The sequence below is a fragment of the Mobula birostris genome, chromosome 5, assembly GCF_030028105.1.
Source record: "Mobula birostris isolate sMobBir1 chromosome 5, sMobBir1.hap1, whole genome shotgun sequence".
NCBI classification, from domain to species: domain Eukaryota; kingdom Metazoa; phylum Chordata; class Chondrichthyes; order Myliobatiformes; family Myliobatidae; genus Mobula; species Mobula birostris.
In genome coordinates this window covers 27,069,314-27,092,411 of record NC_092374.1, presented here as the reverse complement: position 1 = coordinate 27,092,411, position 23,098 = coordinate 27,069,314, and the positions used below count along the sequence as shown (strand labels likewise).

At 43.1% G+C, this 23,098-nt stretch overlaps 1 protein-coding gene across 1 annotated transcript in view; it reads right to left on the bottom strand.

Annotated features, from left to right (window-relative positions):
- Positions 1–23,098, bottom strand: part of LOC140197574 (protein WWC2-like) — a 248,429-nt gene that overhangs the window by 111,105 nt on the left and 114,226 nt on the right. The gene's annotated exons all lie outside the window — the stretch shown is intronic.

The window sequence follows — 23,098 nt, the reverse complement described above, 5'->3', positions numbered from 1 at the left end:
ATGGCTCGGCTCCTAAACGATTTAATTAGTTTAGCCGTCAGGAGAATTAGAGGGTTTAATCTGAGACATAAGGACTCACAGTGTTCACAACCCACGAATCACAGTTCGGTGGTCATCAGATGAGACAAGCCTAGTTGTGTTAAATCTGCATATTTCACATATGAAATGCAGTCTCCCAGAAAAATGGGAAAGAATATGCATATCAAATGTTCAGTCATTTTGTGCAACACCATGTAACCGGACACTATTTAAACTCATTCAAGCCAGATTTTAAACAGAAGATTAATATTAAAAACAAACCATTGTAAATCTGATCTCAAAGCAAAAAACATGAAAAAGACAATTTTGTTGAAGCTTATTGCTAAGTCTAATAGCATATAAGAAAAGGCAGAAGCAGTTCTTCATTCTCAGCAGTGGTCTTGTCTGTATCCTTCTACAAACTCGGGGCTTTAGTCAATAGTAGGGCTATTGCACTTGCTTTCGCTTTACAAAATTGTAATTTCTCTTTAAAGGTAAAATGATTTAACTGCTGATAAAAATACAACCAGCTTGGCTCAGAATGTGGAAGGAAATAAATCCCGAAATCAACCCTGCATCTTGTACATTTATGAAATTTTATCGGTGTGTCCAATTTAATTTAATGGCATCTATTTACATAGATTCCCAAAATCCCTAGGATTAACTCTGTGCAATTGAAGAAAATTAAACATGGCAGTAGAGAGTCTAAATGCTAATTCTTATGGTAAATTGAACTGTTCACTCTTAATAGCTTAACCAAACCTCTCTTCATCATTTGCTTTCTCTAGCAGAGGTGGCGAACCTATGGCATGTGTGCCCAAGATGGCAGACACAAAAATGTTGTTGGCACGTGGCATGTGGTGCTGTCCCTCCATTCTTTAAACCCCACACATAATAAAAAGATACATGATGATTAACTTTACTGCCAAATGAATGACTTGCGTTGGTAGGTGATTGCACATTCACACCACACCAGAAAAGATGTTCCCCGTTAGGTTCCCATTAAATATTTCACCTCTCACCCCTAACTTATAAGCTCTAATGCTAGTCTCACCCAAGCTCAGTAGAAATAGCTGCTTTCATTAACCTTATCTATACCCCTTTCAATTTAGTATACTGTAGCATATTTCCCCTCATTCCTCAATGTTCCAAAGAATAAAGTCCGAACCAATTCAACCTTTCCCTTAAATCTCGTCCTCAAGTCATGACAACATCCTTGTAAAATTTATCTGTACTCTTTCAATCTTATTGATATTTTTTCCTGTAGGTAGGTGACCAGAACTGCAGACAATATTCCAAATTTAGCCTCAACAATGTCTCATACAACTTCAACATAACATTCAACATAACATTTTGGCCAGTATGCCAAAACTCTCTCTACTGTACCTGCAGTACCACTTTCAAGGAATTATAGATCTGTATTCCCAGATCCTTCTGTCCCACTGCACTCCTCAGTGCCCTACCGTCCACTGTGCTTGGCTCGTGCTGACATAGTTGGTTACAGTTAGTGGATAGAGAGGGGAGAAAATGATGAAGTGAATGTGTCCTTGGTTACTAACATTAAACCTGTGAAAGAGCTTCAGTCACCGGCTGTGTCCAACTCCTCCCATCCGGTTCCATTAAATCCAAACATACACAAACGGTGGTAGAAAGCAAAACAACCAGAGATGATGTATCTAACCAGCTGCCAGTGAGGTGAACAGGGATCAGTGTGCTGAAGCAGCTTGGGTTTCACCCTCCTGTGCCTAATATGCGTGTCACTTCACAAATCAGAGACGGGAATTTTCCTTCTTTCACACTGGATGTGGATATGTCTTGCAAAGCACCCATTTTATGGCCGTGCCTAATTGACCTTTGAAGAGCTGCCCTCTAAAACCATGTCCTCATTCTGCGCTTTGCACGTACTCCCACCGGATTGTAAGACTGACAGAGTCATGAGTAATGAAGGACCAAGTAATGAAGACGGTTGCTTCACCGTCTGGTTCAGAGGGGCCACTGCACAGGATCGGAAAAACCTGCAGAGAGCTGCAAACTCAGCCAGCTCCATCAAAGGCTCTACCCTCCCCAGCATCCAGGACACCTTCAAAAGGCAATACTTCAAAAAGGCAGCATCCATCTTTAAGGACCCCCATCACCCAGGACATGCTCTCTTCTCATTGCTACCATCAAAGAGGAGGTACAGGAGCCTGATGACACACACTCAACTTTTTAATAACAGTTTCTTCTGCTCCACCATCAGATTTATGATCAGACAATGAATGAACACTACCTTGTTCTTTTTACACTGATTTACTTTTTTACATACAGGTGCATATTTCATATTGTATTTTACAGCATTTTTATGTATTGTTCTGTGCTGCTGCTGCAAAGCAACAAATTGCACGTCATAATGTCACTGATGTTAAATCTGATTCTGATTCGATGAAGATTGTCAGCTGATGTTAGCTTGTAGTTACTGCACTGACAGAGCTACACGATTACTATTGCATGGACTGAAGTTATATCCGTACAATCAACCTCCTCTCTGGGATGTAGTACTACAATGAAGATACTATACAAATCCAAGTTTAAATGGAAATATTCCTCCTTCACCTTTCTGATGATGACCCAAGCCATGGTACTGTAATGTAACTCTGTGACACGTACAAATGCTTTTTCAATTTCTATAAATAGCATGAACATTGATTTTTTGATTACTCTAAATGGCATGAACATTAATTTACCTAACTTTCAGTAATTTCTCCCCCTCCCCTTCTCTCTTTTCCTTCCCCTCTTACCTCTTCTTTTCTCCACACCTGCCTATCGCCACCCTCTGATGCCCTTCTACTTCCCTTGCCCCATGGTCCATTCTTTTCTCCAATCAGATTCCTTCTTCTTCAGCTCTTTACCTTTTCCACCTATCACTTCCTAGCTTCTCACTTAATCCGCCCCTCTTCCGCACACCTACCTTTCCCCTTACCTGGCTTCACTATCGCCTTCCAGCTTGTGTTTCCCCCCACCCCCCCACCTTCTCAAGATGGCTCCTTCCCCCTTCCTTTCCAACCCTGATGAAGAGTCTTCGCCTGAAATATTGACCTTTTATTCATTTCCAGAGACGTTGCCTGAGCTGCTGAGTTCCTCCAGCATTTTGTGTGTGTTATTCTGGACTTCCAGCACCTGCAGAATTTCTTGCCTTTAGGCAGCTTGTGAGATTCCTATATTTAGTTTTCCCTGGAGCCAAGGAAGCTGGGGAGTGAGGGGTGACCCGATACAAGTGCACAAGGGCATTAGGGGGTGGGGGAGTTCAAAACAAAAGGGCAAAAGGTGAGAGGGAGGAGATTTGTTGGATCAGAGGGAGAATATTTTCACACAGAGACTGGTTGGATTCTGGAACAAGCTGTCCAAGGAGGTGGTGGAGGTAAGATTAGATTAACTCTATTTATCACATGTAACATTGAAATGTACAGTGAACAGCGACATTGTGCATCAAATCAGTGAAGATTGTACTGGGCAAGTCCTGTCACGCCTCTGGCACCGACATGTCAAAGCTCATTAAGCCTAACCGTAAGTCTTTGGAATGTGGGAGGAAAGCGGAGCAGTGCGAGGAAACTCACACGGTCTCAAATTCCCCCCAGGCACTGTAAATCAATGTGCGAACCACTCTGCCCCTGAGCCGCTTGTAGCTCAGGTCATCACATATAATAAGCACAGATGCCACGGTACCATAGCAATTAGCGCAACGCTTGGGATGTCAGAGTTTTCGGATTTCAGTTCCGGCATCCTCTGTAAGCAAATTTGTACGATCCTTCTTGTGTGCGGGGGTGGGGGGGGATTCCTCCCACAGTCCAAAGACATACTGGTTAGTGGTCATTATAAATGGTCCTGTGAATAAGCTAGGGATAAACGGGTGGCCAACACCAGGAAATCTGCAGATGCTGGAAATTCAAGCAACACACGTAAAAGTTGCTGGTGAACGCAGCAGGCCAGGCAGCATCTCTAGGAAGAGGTACAGTCGACGTTTCGGGCCGAGACCCTTCGTCAGGACTGGACTTCGTCAGGATTAAATGGGTGGGTTGCTGTGCAGTGCAGCTCGAAGAGTCAGAAGGAGCTGCTCCTCTCTGTATCTATAAATAAAAATAAAAAAAAGAGAAACAAGCTTTTAAATCACCAAGATTTAGGAATAGCTTGTTCTTCTCTGTCATCTAATTTCTAAGCGTCCATGAACATAACCTCATTACTCATTATTTATTTTGTAATTTATAGTAATTTTATGCCTTTATGAACCAAATGCCATCAGTAAGTGCATGACTACAATAGTCACATGATGAACCAAAGGACCTTTCTGTACAGCTCTGATACTATTGCAGTTAAGACAGCTATAATGTGCGCCTATGCAGTTCATAGCAAACACTCTTCAGGTCCATTGAGACTTTGTATTTAAAGGCATCTTTGAATTTCCAGTAATAATTCCACTATATAGTGGTTAGCCAAACTCCCCTGATACCAATATCGTGCCTCAGGGACCTGATTTCTGCCAAGAGGAAGAGACAGAACATTTGACCTTAAAATTTGACAGGGAGTTGCTTATGCCCCAGTTCCTGTGATTGTCCTGAAAATGAACAATGAATGAATAACTTGGAGGTAACGATCAAATGATTTTGCTGGAACAGGCAACACACATTAGATCACTCACAGTAAAATTTTTCAATAGTACACGAGAGACAGGTTGCAGTTAATGTGGTACGCCTACCATACTGAAATCAGTTGCAAGTGGAATTACTGCGGGGAAAGAGCTGAGCAGAGTGGAGGGAAGGATCAGGATCCATGATTCTCATCTCCCTGCGCCTGTGGCAAAAATGGTCCTACCTTCACTCTTTTGCCACAAGTTAATTTGCGAGCTAATTTGCAAGCTGAACCTCAACCCTGACCTGATTCCACAACCTATGGATTCACTTTCAAGGATTCCACAACTCATGTTTTCAGTATTAATTAATTAATTAATTATAATTACTGGGTTTTTTTGCATTTGCACAGTTAGTCTTTTGTACTTTGGTGGTTTGTCAGTCTGTGTTTGTGTGCAGATTTTCATTGATTCTATTGCATTTCTGTGTTTTAGTGTGAATGCCTGCAAGAAAGTGAATCTCAGGGTAGTATTATGGTGACATGAACGTACTTTCAGAATCAGAATCAGAATCAGGTTTATTATTAGCGGTATGTGACGTGAAATTTGTTAACTTAGCAGCAGCAGTTCAATGCAATACATAATCTAGCAGAGAGAGAAAAAAGTAATGATAATAAATAAAATAAAACATAATAATAAATAAACAAGTAAATCAATTACGTGTATTGAATAGATTTTTTAAAATGTGCAAAAACTGAAATACTGTATATTTAAAAATGTGAGGTAGTGTCCAAAGCTTCAATGTCCATTTAGGAATCGGATGGCAGAGGGGAAGAAGCTGTTCCTAAATCGCTAAGTGTGTGCCTTCAGGCTTCTGTACCACCTACCTGATGGTAACAGTGAGAAAAGGGTACATCCTGGGTGCTGGAGACCCTTAATAATGGACGCTGCCTTTCTGAGACACCGCTCCCTGAAGATGTCCTGGGTACTTTGTAGGCTAGTACCCAAGATAGAGCTGACTAGATTTACAACCTTCTGCAGCTTCTTTCGGTCCTGTGCAGTAGCCCCTCCATACCAGACAGTGATGCAGCCTGTCAGAATGCTCTCCATGGTACAACTATAGAAGTTTTTGAGTGTATTTGTTGACGTACCAAATCCCTTCAAACTCCTAATAAAGTATAGCTGCTGTCTTGCCTTCTTTATGACTACATTGATATGTTGACCAGGTTAGATCCTCAGAGATCTTGACACCGAGGAACTTGAAGCTGCTCACTCTCTCCACTTCTGATCCCTATATGAGGATTGGTATGTGCTCCTTTGTCTTACCCTTCCTGAAGTCCACAATCAGCTCTTTCGTCTTACTGACATTGAGTGCCAGGTTGTTGCTGCGGCACCATTCCACTAGTTGGCATATCTCACTCCTGTACGCCCTCTCGTAACCACCTGAAATTCTACCAACAGTGGTTGTATCATCAGCAAATTTGTAGATGGTATTTGAGCTATGCCTAGCCACACGGTCATGTGTATACAGACAGTAGAGCAGTGGGCTAAGCACACACCCCTGAGGTGTACCAGTATCGATCGTCAGCGAGGAGGATATGTTATCACCAATCCGCAGAGACTGTGGCTTCCAGTTAGGAAGTTGAGGATCCAATTGCAGAGGGAGGTACAGAGGCCCAGGTTCTGTAACTTCTCAATTAGGATTGTGGGAATGTGGGATTATGGGACTTTGATAATAAATTTACTCTGAACTTTAATTTCTACTGATTTACTTTCAAGTACTGAGAAATGTACTTTAACTTGTACTATTCCGTTAGCATTTCCACAGCCAATTGTTGCAACAAAGCACCCAGAACATGACAAACTTCTCTTTTTAATAGTTTTTACCTCTCTCTCCCAGAGATGAGGTACAGTTCCAAGGACATGTGATCTTCAGATTCAACTTCTAACACTGATTATATTGCTGCAAGAGGCTTGCTCCTGCAGTCACAGAGTGAACACTGCTGGTTAGGGTAACCCCAGGGTTCTCTTGGTTGGATCAATTGCCACACCCAAATGGAGACTCTATCTGGGACATTCCTGATCTTAAAAGTCTCAGCAAGTTGCTACACTACATATTAGAACATCAGCGACTTGTTGTTTAGAGATAAGAGGGGAAAGATATAAAAGAGAGCCAAGAGCTAACTTATTTACACCAAGAGTAGTGAGTATTTGAGGTGAGTTGACAGAGGAAGTAGCTGAGGCAGATACGACTGCACCATTGCAACATTGTGGGCCGAAGGGCCTGTAATGTGCCGTAGATTTCTATGTTCTATTTATGGGTATTTGGATGGGTACGTGAAGGGAGGGGCTTGGAGGTTGTGGTCTGATCATGGGCAACTGGGACAAGCAGGCAGGGTGCTGTGGTCAGCATGGATCAGTTGGGCCGAAGTGCCTGTTTCTGTGCTGTATTACTTTGTGACTGAAACATTCCGATTTTAGATCTTTTAACGTGAAACTTTGGGCCAGGGTCACCACATTATTGAGAGCGACCTGTCTGATTGGCAATGTCTTTCGGAAGTAGAAAGCAATCCCGACCATTTCTGCTTTTGGGTGCACCACTGTGGAAACTCGACCAGCTGCTTCCAGTCGCCAGTCACCTGCACGGGAGGCCTGGCCAATTACACCTTACCCCATGCTGGGGTTATCTGCCAGGACAAATGAGTTTTAATAATGCTGATCTGAGCTAGAACCCTATTACTTACCTCTCAACCCAGCCAGAACGCCAACAAGCCCACACAATGAACTCGTTCCAATCTCTCCATACTTTTGATCCATATCCCCATGACCTGGCACCTTCACCACTCACTCACACTATGTTCCCAACACGGCAACCATCCAATTCCTCAGACTCCTCAGCAAAACTGTCTCCAGCCTCCGACTAGAGGTTCCATCCAGAGTCGCTAGGACCATCCCCAGGTATAAGAACGATCTCAGATGTAGGTGTCCTCTACAGTTCAGTACTGTCGCCCTGTACACAATAATGAACAAATTTGGCAATAACCTATTCCCCACAATGTTCAGAAGTTTTATAGAATATGAGCTTTACACATATGCTTTCATGTTAACCATGGGAAGCAGATTACAGGCTTATTAATTCAAAACGGGTTAGGGCTTTTCATTGACAACTGTCTGGGCTGAGGACAATATGACACTGTTCTGCTGAGAAGATAAACAATAATTGCGCAGGCTGGATTTCTCATTAGCAAAAAAAAATCAGAACTTCTTGCATTAAAATAAAATTTCTTAATTCATTCCTTTTAGTGGACAAACACAACAGCTCTTGGGAAAAAGACAGGAAAAATGTCAAGTACTGAAGGTAAATTTCATCATGATTTCAGATTCCAGATAACCATCTGGATGAACCTTTTATCTCACCGCCTCTGATGCTCTCTGCTGTTCTGACAGCAGGTTGTAAAGGCCAGCAAGGCTCCTGGCTCATTATGCAATCTGTGTGAAGTTAATTAATGAAAACTAAGGAAGCAGCTGGCATGCTGAAATCAGCTTAGCTCCCCACATACAACTCTGTCCACTGAAACTGCCTCTAAACCCCTGCCAAGGATTTGAGTTGTGGTCTTGCTGACACTTGGCTGCTTCTCCAGAGACAGAGTATTCACAAGTGCCATTTTAAATATCAGTCATTAAACTGAGCCTCAACGGATTCAGATGGAAGAAGAGGATCCTGTGGAGGATTTGAACAAGACAGGAGTCAATTTTTATTCTTGATTCAAATGAAAAAAAAAGCAAATGGCTGATTCTGGTGTTTAGTGGGACGTTGCTCTGTGCAGAATGACTGTCAAGTATTGTCAAGCCTGTGGCTCGGAATTTCTTGCTTGCAAAATGTCTTGGGATGTTCTCTGGATGTGACAGAATAGTTTAAATGCCAAGCCCCTCTTTCGCTTTCTTATGATTGATCTTAGTGCCCTGCAGTGGGAAGGGCAAAAAAATCACCCACAGTTCTCTATTCCAACAAATCAGGTCGTGGTAGTGGGTGTGGACACAATTACAGTAACACTTACAATGACAATGGAGCCTATTTGGCCCATTCAGTCCATTTTGGTTCCTACGGAAACAATCCTGTTATCCTATCTCACCATCTTCCCACTTCCTACTTATTTCTTTGTACCCATATATTGTAACATATAGTCAGTAGCTATTTTATTAGCTACACCTGTATTCCCGCTAATTAAAGCAAATCGGACAATCGCGAGGCAGCACCTCAAAGCATAAATGCATGCAGACATGGTCATGAGGTTCAGCTGCTGTTCAGACTAATCATCAGAATGGGGAAGATATGTCATCTAAGTGAGTTTGACCATGGAATAACTGCTTATGAACAACAGTCTAAAGAGTTCACAGAGAATGGCGAGAAACAAAAAGCATCCGATGAGCAACATTCACAACAGGCTGGAGGAACTTAGCAGTGAGCGGCCGTTCTGTGGGTAGAAAAGCCTTGTTAATGAGAGAGGTCAGAGCAGAATGGCCAGACTGGTTCAAGCTGACAGGAAGGGGCAGTAACTCAAACAACTACACGTTACAACAGTGGTGTGCAGAAGGACATCTCTGAATGCACATGTCAAACCTTGAAGTGGATGAGCTATAGCAGCAGAAAACCACAAACATCCACTCAGCGGCCACCTTCTTGGGTAGAGGAGGTCGCCGATAAAGTGATCACTTAGTGTTTATCCCTGAACCCACACCCATGTTCCTATTCTCTCTCACGCATGCTCATAATTCCCCTTTGATTCCAGCTGGTTATGATGCCACAGACAACAAGTGCTTTGGCTATGGCAACAACACACACAACCATGACATGCCTACAAAACAAAAAGCAGCACTCCTTATCCTCCCCATCTACAGTCTAATTGCTTGATTGAGCACCAAGGTCGTGTAGAATAGGGCCCCGGTGAGAACAGAAAACGTTGGTGGAGTGGGAGAGAGATTAATTAAATAAACGTTTAAATGATCGTTCTTAGCCTTCGCCTACAAAGGTGCTGCCTGAATAATAGCTAGAATTTATTGTGTGAGTTGTGGCTGTATTGCCTTGATATGATCCATAGTCAAAATAAGCCAAGGCTGATGTAGAACAGCCATTCTGCAGCGTGAATAAGGTTTCTCCTGATAAAAGTTCACAAGAGAAAAAAACATTTATGTCCTGCCGCAGCCTAGGAAACAGCACCATCACTCCTTCCTTTCAGGAATGGGAAAAATTATTTCTGTTGGCAGCCAGACAACCTATAAATCTTGCTTGGTGACACAGGCCTTAACACTGCCACTAATCTGGGGCACACAAACGGTGACCTTTCCGTAAAAGGCTGTGTGGCGCGGAAAATCATGGTTCAGCCTTGATAAAAATCTCACGGCCTCTCAGAATCATACACTGGACCTTAAAACATTCTGGCACACTGCGTGGAGTTTTTAGTTTCTGCCAAGAGACATCACTGATGTTAGTTGGGAAGGGGTCAGGGTCAGCAGACCCTAAATAAGAGAGCAACTTGAGTGCTTACAATCAGTGTCTGAAGCACCGTGATTCTGGGGAGAGAAGCGGAGCTGATCATGTTGGGGAGGATCGGTGATCAAAATATTAAGTACTGGAGTTGGGATGTTATGTTGAAGATGCATAAGACATTGGTAAGTCTAATTTGGAGTACTGTGTGGATCTTTGGTCACCTGCCCACAGGAAAGGTTATCAATAAGATTGAGGTAGTACAGAAAAAATTTAGAAGGATGTAGTCAGTACTTGAGGACCTGGGTTACAGGGAGAGGTTGAATAAGTTAGAACTTTATTCCCTAGAACGAAGGGAGATTTGCTAAACGTATACAAAATTATGAGGAGTATAGATAGGGTATAGATAAGGTGACATCTTCCAAATAGTCAATAATTTCAGTTTTTCTGCGTCTTCTGCTTATTCTTTATATCTTAATTTTGTTTCAGGAACTGTTGGAGCCTGTGACTTACAGTCTGTAGTTCAATTGAGTAAGCTAGTGCACTGTGGTCCCCAGGAAACCTGCAGGAGAGCAGAGGCTACCATGAGGAGAAGCTCCGAGATGAGACAAGGGGCCATGATCGTCCACATTTTTCGCTGATTAAAGCAGTGAGGAAGATTGAAGCATTGAAGCAAATGCGGAGGAGAGCGAGCAGTTTTCAGAGAGGCTGCATGGCTTGGGTTGCTGCCTCGAAGGGGCCGCTAATTTGAGTCGCTGCCCTCGGAGGGGCCTGCTGGTTTGAGTTGCTGCCCTCAGAGGGTCCGCTGGTTTGAATCACTACCCCTGGAGGGGGCCTCTGGTTTGAGTCAATGCACTAGGAGATGTTTTCAAACTTCTGGGATTTATGGATTGGACTGCAGTTCACCTTGGCCTCTTTCAGTTCTATGTTTTTGTATTGAGTTCTTGCCCATTCTGTCTTGTTGCCAATTGGTGGGCTGTGGGTTTGGGGTTTGATGTTTTTGTTTCTCCTTGTGATCTGTTAGTTTTGTGCGAGAGAGGCTGGGGGGGGGGGGTTGGGGTTGGCAAATTCTTGTTTCTTTTTCTTTTTGTGCGAGGGGAGGGAATTGTTGTCTTTCTTTCAACTACAATAGTTTCCATTTTTTTGGCTATCTGGAGAAGAAAAATCTCAGAGTTGTATTCTGCATACATACTTTGATAATAAAATGAGCCTTCAGAAATTTTTAAGGAGTTTGTATGTTCTCCCTGTGACCATGTGGCCATGTGGGTTTCCTCCAGGTGCTTTGGTTTCCTCCCACGTTCCAAAGATGAATGGTTAGGGTTAGTGAGATATGGGCAAGCTATGTTAATGCCAGAAGCTTGGCAACACTTGCACACTGCTCCTCGTTGATCTGATTTGATGCAAACGACACAGTTCACTGTATATTTCAATGTTTCAATATACATGTGACAAATCAAACTCATCTTTTAATTAGGAGCTCCAGTCATTTACTATTATCCAATGATGAGATGAACTAAGACCAATTTTTACAGGAGCACCAGTGAGGGTGTCCTGACTGGTGGCATCACCGCCTGGTATGGTAATCGCAAGGACCTTACAAAGGATTGCAAGGACTGCTGAGAGGATCATTGGAATCTCTGTTCCACCCATCTGAGACACTTATCAAGAGCACTGCGTATGCAGGGCCCTTAGCATTGCCAAGGATCCCTCCCATCCATCCCTCAATCTCTTTGACCCGCCCCCCCACCACCCCCATAGGTAACATAGCATTAGAACAAGGACTGTTATAGGGGAAGCATCTTCTTCTCTGAGGCCATGGGACTACTCAAGTTCCAGCGACCACACACGTCTCATCACTTATGGGGCACCAGTGGCATTACACTGTTCGCCTTTCGACTTGTGTTGTAAATGTGCCTTACGCAAAATGTCAATTTTCTAGAATATATTTGATTATTTGCTAATTTATTTGAGGTAATGTTGTGCACTTTGGTCCTGAAGAATGTTGTTATGCTTGGCAACACACAAGTATACAGTTAAAACCTGGTGTAACTTGAAGTTAAAACCTGGCTTTGAAACAGCACAGAGGCTCTGTGCCTCTCTAGGATTTAGCTTATAATAGTTACCAATATTTATCAATAATCTGGTGATTATTCCAGAAACTGTTTACAACGTAACATGATAGGACAAGTCCCTGCAATCAGACAGAAGTGAATTGGGAAAGTTATCAGTTCTGTGACACCCGTGCATCAGTTGGTGCCATGGACACAGGTGAAACTAGTGCGGGGATTTTTCAACATCAGATCAGATAAGGCTCCCTGAATTGAGCTGTTGTTTTCAAGTCAATTCAAGTGCTGGCTCCATCCCAGTGCATTTTGATACTTCTGGAACCCGAGACAGTTTTAGTCGTGTTTGGAATTTGGATGTCCCTTAGAGTTCAATCAAATTGTAATGATAAGTGTGTAAGTGAAATGTGTACAGTGGGTTATGAAGAATAACCAGCCCTCCTTGCCACAGGCATCTTGGCTCATTTGCAAGTCCAGGCACATATAATCCTTCCTTTCAGTTACTTTTTATGGAGTTTAGTATACAAGTACCGTGTTGTTTCTGGTGAGGCCTGTTTTACAAATGTTAAGTTCACATGATTGGGACCAATCACCTTACCAGGTCTGACCTATTTGAACTCTAATTATAACAAAATAACACTACAAAAGAAAGACTTTTAAAAACTGTATGCAGTACTGTGGAAAAGTCTTAGGAACATATATATAGCTTGGGATCTTAAGACATTTGCACAGTACTGTAGTAATTTTATGTATTGCATTGTACTGCCGCTGCCGCGAAAAAGTAAATTTCATGCCATACATTGGTGATGATAATCCTGATTCTGATATGGGTCTCTTTTGTAGACTGAGAGTGGGAACGGGACAGGGAGAAGGGAATCATGATCAGCAAAAAGGGGAAGGAAGCAGGAAGCACCAAAGAGACATACTGTAATGATCAATAAACCAATCGTTACTTTGCCTGGTGTCTCAGGGCTGAGTGTGTCCTGACACTCCTTCTCCGCCACCTGTCCCACACCCCTCCCGTGGCGCCCCACCCTCGCCATTCCCAACATCCTTCACTCCTGCCAGATGTACAAACTCGCTCTCCACTCCGCGTTGACAAATACAATAGTAATATACCTGAGCTATACATATGTGCCTATGTGCAGTAATGTATCTCAAGGTCACTGCAAGTGAGGGTTATTGTTCTCAAATGGCTCAGTTTAAATCTTGCTGAAAGATTTTGATCTTACTCACAGGCCTCCTGATTTAAGCTTATCAATTATTTTGATTCTGTATCTGCACCACTATTTTTTATGGAGGGAAATTAATGTCCATGTTTCAGGCCAAGACCCTCCCCCGCCTGAAACATCGATGTTTTACTCTTCTCCACAGATGCGGTCTGAACTGCTGAGTTCCTCTAGCATTTTGTGTGTTTTGCTCTGGATTTCCAGCATCTGCAGAATCTCCTGCGTCCACCATTTTTTAAGAGCATGGTCGATCAGATGGTAGCATCAATTCCAAACTCCCAACTACCCGTGGTCATCTTTCACCCCAGTCAAATATCCATCGATCTCTACCTCGCAAAAATTCAGAGTCTCCATTTCCGCCGCCCTTTGAGGAAGAAAGCTTCAAAGGCTCACATTCCTCTGAGAGAAAAAAAGACTTATCTCACCTCCAGCATAAATGAGCAACCCCCTTACTTTTAAACAGTGACTGTAGATCTGAAATATTCCACAAAAATAAACATCCACTTTGTCAAGATCCTTTAGGATCATAGACTGCTGTATAACCACAGGAAAATTCCACGAGGTAGCATACAATGGTGCTATGCTCTTTGTATCTTTGAGCTTCCAATATTTAATTTCCTATTACTGCAAGAGCAAGAGTAGGCCATCTGCCCCTTCACTCCTGCTTCTCCATTCATTATGGCTGACCTACACCTCTGCACTATTCTCCTGCATCAGGAGAAATCTACATTTATAATGAACTCAGTGAATGAGTCCCCACACTATGGTATGGTACGGTAGCACGGCAGTCAGTGCAAATCACTTTACGGCGTCAGCAATCATTGATCGGGGTTTGATTTCTATCACTGGAGGTTGCATGTTTGCCCCGTGACCTTGTAGGTTTCTTCCAGATGCTCTGGTTTCCTCCCACATTCCAAGGACGTACGCTTAGGGTCAGTAAGCTGTGGGCAAGCTATGTTGGCACCGGGAACGTGGCGACACCTGTGGGCGGCCCCCAGCATACTCCTCGCTGATTTGATCTGATGCAAACGAAACATTTCGCTGTATGTAGATGTGACAAATAACGCTTATCTTTATCTCTTTAAAACCCTCCAGGGGAAAGAATTCCAAAGGTGAAGAAGTCTTTCCTCACTTCCGTGCCAGCTCCTTATAATACTTTCACCCGTTATTCCGTGATGGAGATTACATCTCACCTCAGTCCAGTCCTCGGTTCACCAGATACTCACACACAAGAGTAAAGCAGGAAGCGTTGCCAATTCTTTCTCCACTTTGGCAGCAAAACTGTCTTGGTGGTCCTGGTGGCTGTGGTTTAGAATGACATGTGGCAATTTTCCTCGTGAGAAGATTTAGATGGCTACAGTTAATGCCTTTAATTTGAAAGCAGCCTGGTATCTCTAATGCTAAGCTTTGCAGTCGTAGACCATTAATCAGATCAGAGAAAGCAGGTAGAGCTGGGGGAGGGGACGAGGGAGGTGGAATGAATAATGAAGAGGGAAAATTGCCAAGAAAGTAATCAATAGGAGAAAATCCAAAGCTACATATCTCTGGAAACCACCAAAGTGGATCAGTACATTGTACTGACTTGCATTCTACTCAGGTGGATTAAAGCATGCTTTATTCTATTGACATCTGGTATGTTACACTTGACCTGCCTTTGAACCTTCTCAAAGGCAACTCACTGCTGCTGATGCAACCAAGCAGGATTCTTGGAAACAAAGCCTGACTCCACTTAGCAAACCCCACAGCAAGGCAGATTTAATGTGAGAGTTCTCAAAAGACCAAGTTTGCAGTGCCCCTTTGCATTTTGTTTGTTACACACATGGTGTGTTTTGTTGTTTACGGCAAATGCAGTTTACCCTAAGGACAGAGACAAAACCTGCTTTACATGTAAAAGAAATTTCAGTAATTTTCTCAGAGCTAGCAAGCATGGATGGAATTTTCTAGTCATGCAGTGAACATTTAATGGAGTTTCTTACAGTTCAAGTTCAACAGTCATTCAACAAATCACACGTACACAGCTAAATGAAACAGCGTTCCTCCAGTGCCAAGTTGCAAAACACAGTACATACAGTCACACACTGCATATACAGTCACACACAGCATATCCAATCACACACAGTACATACAGTCACACACAGCATATCCAATCACACACAGTACATACAGTCACACACTGCATATACAGTCACACACAGCATATCCAATCACACACAGTACATACAGTCACACACAGCATATCCAATCACACACAGTACATACAGTCACACACTGCATATACAGTCACACACAGCATATCCAATCACACACAGTACATACAGTCACACACTGCATATACAGTCACACACAGCATATCCAATCACACACAGTACATACAGTCACACACAGCATATCCAATCACACACAGTACATACAGTCACACACTGCATATACAGTCACACACAGCATATCCAATCACACACAGTACATACAGTCACACACTGCATATACAGTCACACACAGTACATACAGTCACACACTGCGTATACAGTCACACACAGCATATCCAATCACACACAGTACATAGTCACACACTGCGTATACAGTCACACACAGCATATCCAATCACACACAGTACATACAGTCACACACTGCGTATACAGTCACACACAGCATATCCAATCAAACAGTACATACAGTCACACACTGCGTATACAGTCACACACAGCATATCCAATCACACACAGAACATACAGTCACACACTGCGTATAGTCACACACAGCATACACAGTCACACACAGCGTATAGTCACACACAGCATACACAGTCACACACAGCATATCCAATCACACACTGCATATACAGTCACACACAGCATACACAGTCACACACAGCATATCCAATCATACACAGCATATACACTCGCACACAGTGGATACAGTCACACACAGCACATATAGTTACAATGGCACATACAGTCAGAAAGGATCATATTAGTGTAATTCCCTGAGCAGCACTGCAGGAAGATTGACGATGCCTGGGTGTCCTGGAGCCATGATGCCCTGGACCCTCATCTTGTGCTAGTTCAGCCGCAGGTGAAGCCAAACTCAGCTTATACCACTCAGGGTCTGCCGCAAGTGTAGACAATCCAGCTTGTCTTTTCGGGAGCGAACATTAGAGAGCAACACAGAAGGGAGAGGCCAGCCCCCAACACAGCGTGGATTCCAGAGTATTCACTGACCCTCTGTTCTCGCTCACGCTGCCTCTGGCGCCTCCTCCCCCAGGTGGCCGTAACAGGTGATGCAGTGGCATGAGGGCCTAGTCTGTGCCACAACCAAGGCCACGGAACTCCCACGCCATCGGGCTCACCAATGAATCAATAAATCGAACTTCAAGACTATTTAATGTCATTTCCTCTACACAGGTGTAAGGGGAACAAAATAATTCTTACTCCAGATCCAATGCAGCACAAAATAACCCACAAAAGATAAAGAAGACAATAATAGTACAAGTCGACCTTCACTAATCTGGCACCATTGAGGCCTGAGGATGAGTGAAAATGCCGAACTTCAGAAGGATCACATTAAGCATAATCAGTGCCAGATTATCGAAGGAACCAGATTACAGGTAGTCGGATTAGTGAAGGTCGAACTGTAGTGGTGCAATTCATGGGTGGAGGTGTTGATCAGTCTTACTGTTTGGGGAAAGCAACTGTTTTTCGGTCTGGTGGTCTTGGCATGGATGCGACATTGCTTCTCTCTGATGGGAGTGGGACAAACACTCCATGAGCAGGGTGGTGAAATCATTCATAATGTTACTGGCCCCTTTCTGTATATACTGTGTGTCCCTAATAGCGGGTAGGCTGATGCCAGTGTTGCGTTGGGCAGTTTTGACTACCCATTGCAGAGCCTCCCTGTCCACTGCAGTGCAGTTTCCGTGCCATGCAGTGAGGCAGCTTGTCAGGATGCTTTCGACTGGGCATTTGTAGAATGATGTGCCTACAGATGTGCATAGTCCAGCTCCATTCAGCCTCCTCATAAAGTACTGGTGTTGGGATGTTTTCTTGTCTCAGTAGGATGTGTTCTAGGACCATGAGAGATTGTGCATGATATGCACTCCCAGGAGTTTGAAACTGCTTGTAGTAGATGTAAAGGGGAGGGGTGTGAATGGCGCGAGTACTCCTGAAGTCGATAACCATCCCTTTCGTCTTGTTTTCACTGAGGAAGAGATTATTTGTCTGGCACCAGGCCTTGGGCTCTTCCACCTCCTCTCTGTAGACCTTCTTATCGTTGTTCGTGATGAGCCCCGCCACTGTCGTGTCATCAGCGAAGCTGACGATGTGATTACTCGGGTGTCCGGCCGTGAGCAGAATGTTCAGCAGTGGGCTCAGCCCACAACCCCTGGGGGCACCCGTGTTGACCACGATGGGGAGGGAGGAGCGGTTGTGCACCCTGACGATCTGAGGTCTGTTGGTGAGGAAGTCCAACAGCCGGTTGCGCAGTGGAGTATTTAGACCGAGGAGTAGAGTTTGTTCACCAGGGTCTGTGAGACAATGGTGCTGAATGTTGAACTGAAATCCAGAAACAGCATTCTGACATAAGTGCCCTTGTTTTCTAGGTATATCAAAGCCAGCTCCTATGGCATCTGTCATGCAGCGATTCTGTTATTGGTGAGTGTCGAATGTGGCAGGAATGGAGATTTAATATGTGCCATTATCAGCAGTTCAAAGCACTTCATGGTGATTGGTGTCAGTGCCATTGGGTAGTGGTGATTTAGTTCTGAAGGTGTAGAGTTCTTTGGTACAGGGAAGATGGTGGCTGATTTGAAGCATGTGGGTACAGCAGCCTGGATGAGTGAACTGTTGAAGTTGTCCATGAAGATGCCAGTGAGCTGGTGTGCACACTCTCTGAGTACTTGGCCTGGGATGTTTGTGGCCCGGCTGCCTTATAGGAGTTGACTCTCTGCAGAGTCCTTCTCCCATCTGCTGCTGTTACAGACCGTGGCTGCTCACCTGGGAGAGGGGCAGATTTCATGGCCAGCGTTGTGTTGCACGCTTTGAAACATGCATAAGAGCTGTTTGGAGCATCAGCGAGTGACGCGTCACTGGTACAGTCGATGCTCTTTTCCCTTGAGTAGCCAGTAATGCCCTTGATGCCCAGCCACATATGCTATCGAACAGCTGTCCCTGAATTTTTTGTGCATAGGCGGCCTTTTCCCTCTTGATGCCTCCGATGAGATTTCCCCTGGCTGATCTGAGAGCTGTTCTGTCACCCAACCTGAAGGCAGCTTCCCAGGCTTTTAATAGGGAGCGCATCTCTGTGTTCAGTCAGGACTTCTGGTTGGACAGTGGGATGATCGTTTTTGGTTACCAACATTGTTTGCACACTTGCTGATGTAGCTAATGACAGATCACACATGTTCCTTGAGACCTGTGTCTACTCCGATTGCAGTGGCCTCCTTGACCATCTGCCAGTTGGTCCATTCAGAACAGTCCTGAAGCATAGAGATTGCTTCATTAGGCCGGACAGTGATTGTCCTCTTGACTGGTTTCTCCATTTTCAGCAGTGGTCAGTAAGCTGGGATTAACTTTATGGAGATGTGGTCAGAGAACCCAAAATGCGGGTGTGGGATGGCTTTGAAAGTACCACGCCTATTTGTATAAACATGGTCCAGTCTTTTTTCTCTCCGAGTGGCCATGGTGGCGCGTTGGTGGAATTTGGATAAAATCTCCTGCAGGTTAAAATGATTGAAGTGTGTCACAATTATGAAGAGACCGTCTGGATGCTTATCTTGTAGAGAGCTGATGGTACTGTAAAGTTCTCCCACTGCGTCCTTGGCATTCACGTTCAGAGGGGAAGTAGACAGCAGTGATGAACACAACAGTAAACTCCCCGACCAGATAATACGGCAGGCATTTAATTGTAAGATTCTCAATTTCCCCAAAACAGTGACTGCCAGTTTCAGTATTTTACATTACCAATGTCGAACAGGAACTTGTGACCACAAGAAAAATGTTTAAGACAAACATTTGCAACGTTTGTTGGATATGGAGAGACTGCTGCGACCAAATGCTTCACCATCTTGCCAGAAGGTTTTCTCCATCCAGCATTATAAAGTCACTGAGCCATAGACGTATATTCGACCCACAATGTCCATACTGACCATCATGTACCAATCCGTACACTCCCATGTTCTAGAACATGGCCCATGCACAATTTAAATGCTCATGTAGACACTTCTTAAATGCTGCTGGTGATATTGCTTCCAGCACCCTCTCAGGCAGTGTACTTCACCATTCTCTGGGTTAAGAAGTTCCCTCTCACGTCTCCTCTAAACCTCTTACTCCTGACTGTTTTTTTTGGAGAAAAGAACTGTTTGATTGGCACACCACAGAACTAAATTTGAAACACTATCAATCAGTCCCTCATTATGAAGTACACGCTTGCCCCATCAAAGTGCTACATACACACATTCTGACTGATCACAGCAAGGAAACAATGACCATTGTTTGAAAAACGCACCCTCTCAAAAAAGCTGCTCCGTGCATCCTTCAGCTTTCGGATCCGGGAAGCTTCCTGATGCAAACGATTATTAAATCCCTCTACAAAACTTTGTATCAGATCAAACAAATTAACACAGGAGCAGACATTTGAGACTCACCCATCTTTCAATAAGATCACAGCTGATTCTATATCCCAAGCCGAATTCCACACCTGATTTGTTTGTTGTCCAAAAACTACTGATCTCAACCTTGACAATTTTCAAGGGCAAGTATCCACAGCCTTCTGAGGTACAGAATTCCAAAGACTTACTGTCCTCTTGGTTAAAATATTTGTCCTCACCTCAGTCTAGTGTCCCACCCTTTTCCTTTCAACTGTCCAGCTGCAGGAAACAATTGGTCAGCATCTACGTCACATTCCTCATCAGAATCTCGTACACCTCAAGGTGGATAACTCCTCATTCTTCTGATCTTTCATACAGGCCAAAGCAAGAATCAAGTGAGACTCCGTTTCACTGACTACAAGGCAAGTACTTCCTGAAATTGGAAAAGGCTTACACATGGTTCATTGGCTTTCTTTGTTGTTTGAAAAGATTATTTACTGGATGTGGACATTTGTCCATATTTGACATATACCTGCCAGCCTGGAATGTCTCCAATTTTACCCAATTAGGACTTAATGACATTGGTGGGTATGGAATCATATGTAGGCTAGACTAGGTAATGATGGCAAATTTTCTTCCCTGAAGTACATTAATGTATCATTTTCTTTATAATCCTCCTCTCCTCCCATTAATGCTTATAAATGAAACTAGCATTTTTTAAGATTGCCGTTTCATTTAAATTCCATGGCTAACAGCATAGATTTTGAACATCTCTGGATAACTAGCACAAGTCTTTTGATATAAGCCTCATAACATAACCACCATGCTAATGCAACTGAAACGTAATCACTATTGAGGTCACTATTGAGACCTGGATTTATCCAGTCTCCTTGTTGACTGTCGTTTTCACAGTTAAATAAACTCAAATATTCCCTGTGCAGATTCTTTTAAATATGAGCCTCCAGCATTAACTTCCCCATGAGAGCACTTAATTGGACATTACTAAAACAAACTGTCCATGTTTGTTGAGATAAAAGTAATTATATTCTTCAGCCATTGTGGTAAAATGAACTGACACAAATTTAACGAAAAATTAAAAATTAGTCAATTCTCCGGCTCTGGTATAAAGTTAACCCTAAATTTTATTTAAAAAGGCACTTGATAACATTCAGAATTTCTTATCCACGCAGTCAGTGAATTCCCTGTAAAACTTGCAGATGTGAGAAGTAATAAGAAGTTGAAGTGCATTGATTTCTGTGAGAGTTTGTGTGGAGTCAAGATAATCTACTTCTTTGCAACAAAAACAAGGCAAAATCATGCTTTTTATTGCTCGATGTAACTATGGAACAAGAACAATGCCACTGTTTATTACCCTGAGAAACACACTTGAGCTCTCCCAGTTCAAGTGGATGGGAAGGGTGCTCTGAAACTTTGACCCCGTGACAATGAAGGAGGATGTGTGTACATGATGGTGGAGATGTTCCCATACACCTGCTGCCCCCTGCACCTTCTGAGTGGTAGGAGAGCAAATTAGTTAAAAGCACAAGCTTCTGCCTCTTGTGCTGGTCATTCTGAACTGTGGTAAACACCTCTGTACTTGTGAGCTGCCTGTGAAACCCAAATCCAAAGGCAGGTGGGCAGAAACATAGACACTGGTCTCTTCAGCCCACCCACATAGACAGCAAAATCCCTGGCAGTCTACCAAGAGCATGACTCCACTTTCAACTAAACAAGTTTCTGAACTGGCCAGCAGTTACAGAAATACATCCAAATCAATCTGGTCACACTGGAATTTCAACAACTGCTCAGCCAAGCTGATTGAACAACATGAAAAATAAATTTACCCATTTAAAAAGACACCTCGATCCCAAAGCAAATCAAAACAATATCTCTTTCTCACTTTAAGTAAATATAATTTTCAAGCTTATTTTTGTAGAAGAAAATGAAAAATAGCACCCACTAATTTATACAGCTCAGCAAAGCTGGCTGACAATCATACCTGGTACCACATGCGGGAATAAGGCTTTTAATATGTTCTATGAGAAAATGCATGTTAAAAAGCTCAACTTGCAGGAATTTTATTGAACTGAGCTCAGCACTGAAGATACCAGATGAATATTGCACACAATAGATCTTTTTTTAAAGGATAGTTTAATAAAGCGATATGTATAGATAGCCCCTCAGAGTTCCCAGCACCTTATGCATTTCACAAGCATTGGCATGTAGCAAATTATTGCAATAATTTTAAAATTAGAACCATTTATGTTTTTTTTCCAATCCACAACTTGCAAAATGCTTTTGAGAGGAATGCAGTTTTGAATTGTGTTTGCAGTGAGCGGCTCACAGAAAGCATCCGCTCCCAAAAAGAGGAAAGAATGCAAAATCAGTTCAGTCTGGTTGAATATGGTGTTGACTTATAATGGGCAAAAGGGAATTGAAGATTCTTATACAGTTTGGATGTAAAGGAGGGCTCATTAGATGAGCATTGGAGAAGAAAAGATTAAATATGGTAAAGTTAAGGAGGAAACTTCACACACTCATTGGATCACATCACAGAAACCTGTGATCTTTAAAACTCCAAACACCAGAGAACAGAAATGGAAAGAAAAAGATGGGTTGATCCATTCAGGTATATATCCTCTAACTGAACACATCTCAGATGGACCAGCACAGTGTTCATTTCTTTCTTCATTTTTAAAAATTGCATTATTGCACTGTAACATTCCTTATGGATAAAGATGTTCAGTATTATATCTTAAGAGAATGAAAACTCTTCAACAACGAGTGAAGGCTAATTGGAACAGAATGCCCAGTTACAAAAAGACAAAAAGGCTGTGGAAAGTGGTGCATACAGCCCAGTCTATCACAGGCCAAGTCCTCTCCAGCACTGACTACATTTACATAAAGCCATGCCACAAGAAAGCAGCATCCATTGTCAACGGCCCCCATCATCCAGGCCATTCTCCCATCTTGCTACTACCATCAGGCAGGGTACAGAAGCCTTAGGTCCCACCAAACCAGGTTCAGGAACAGTAACTACCACACAACCATCAGGCTCTCAAACTGGTGTGAATAATTTCAATCACCACTAGTCTAAATTGATTCCACAACATAAAGCCTCCT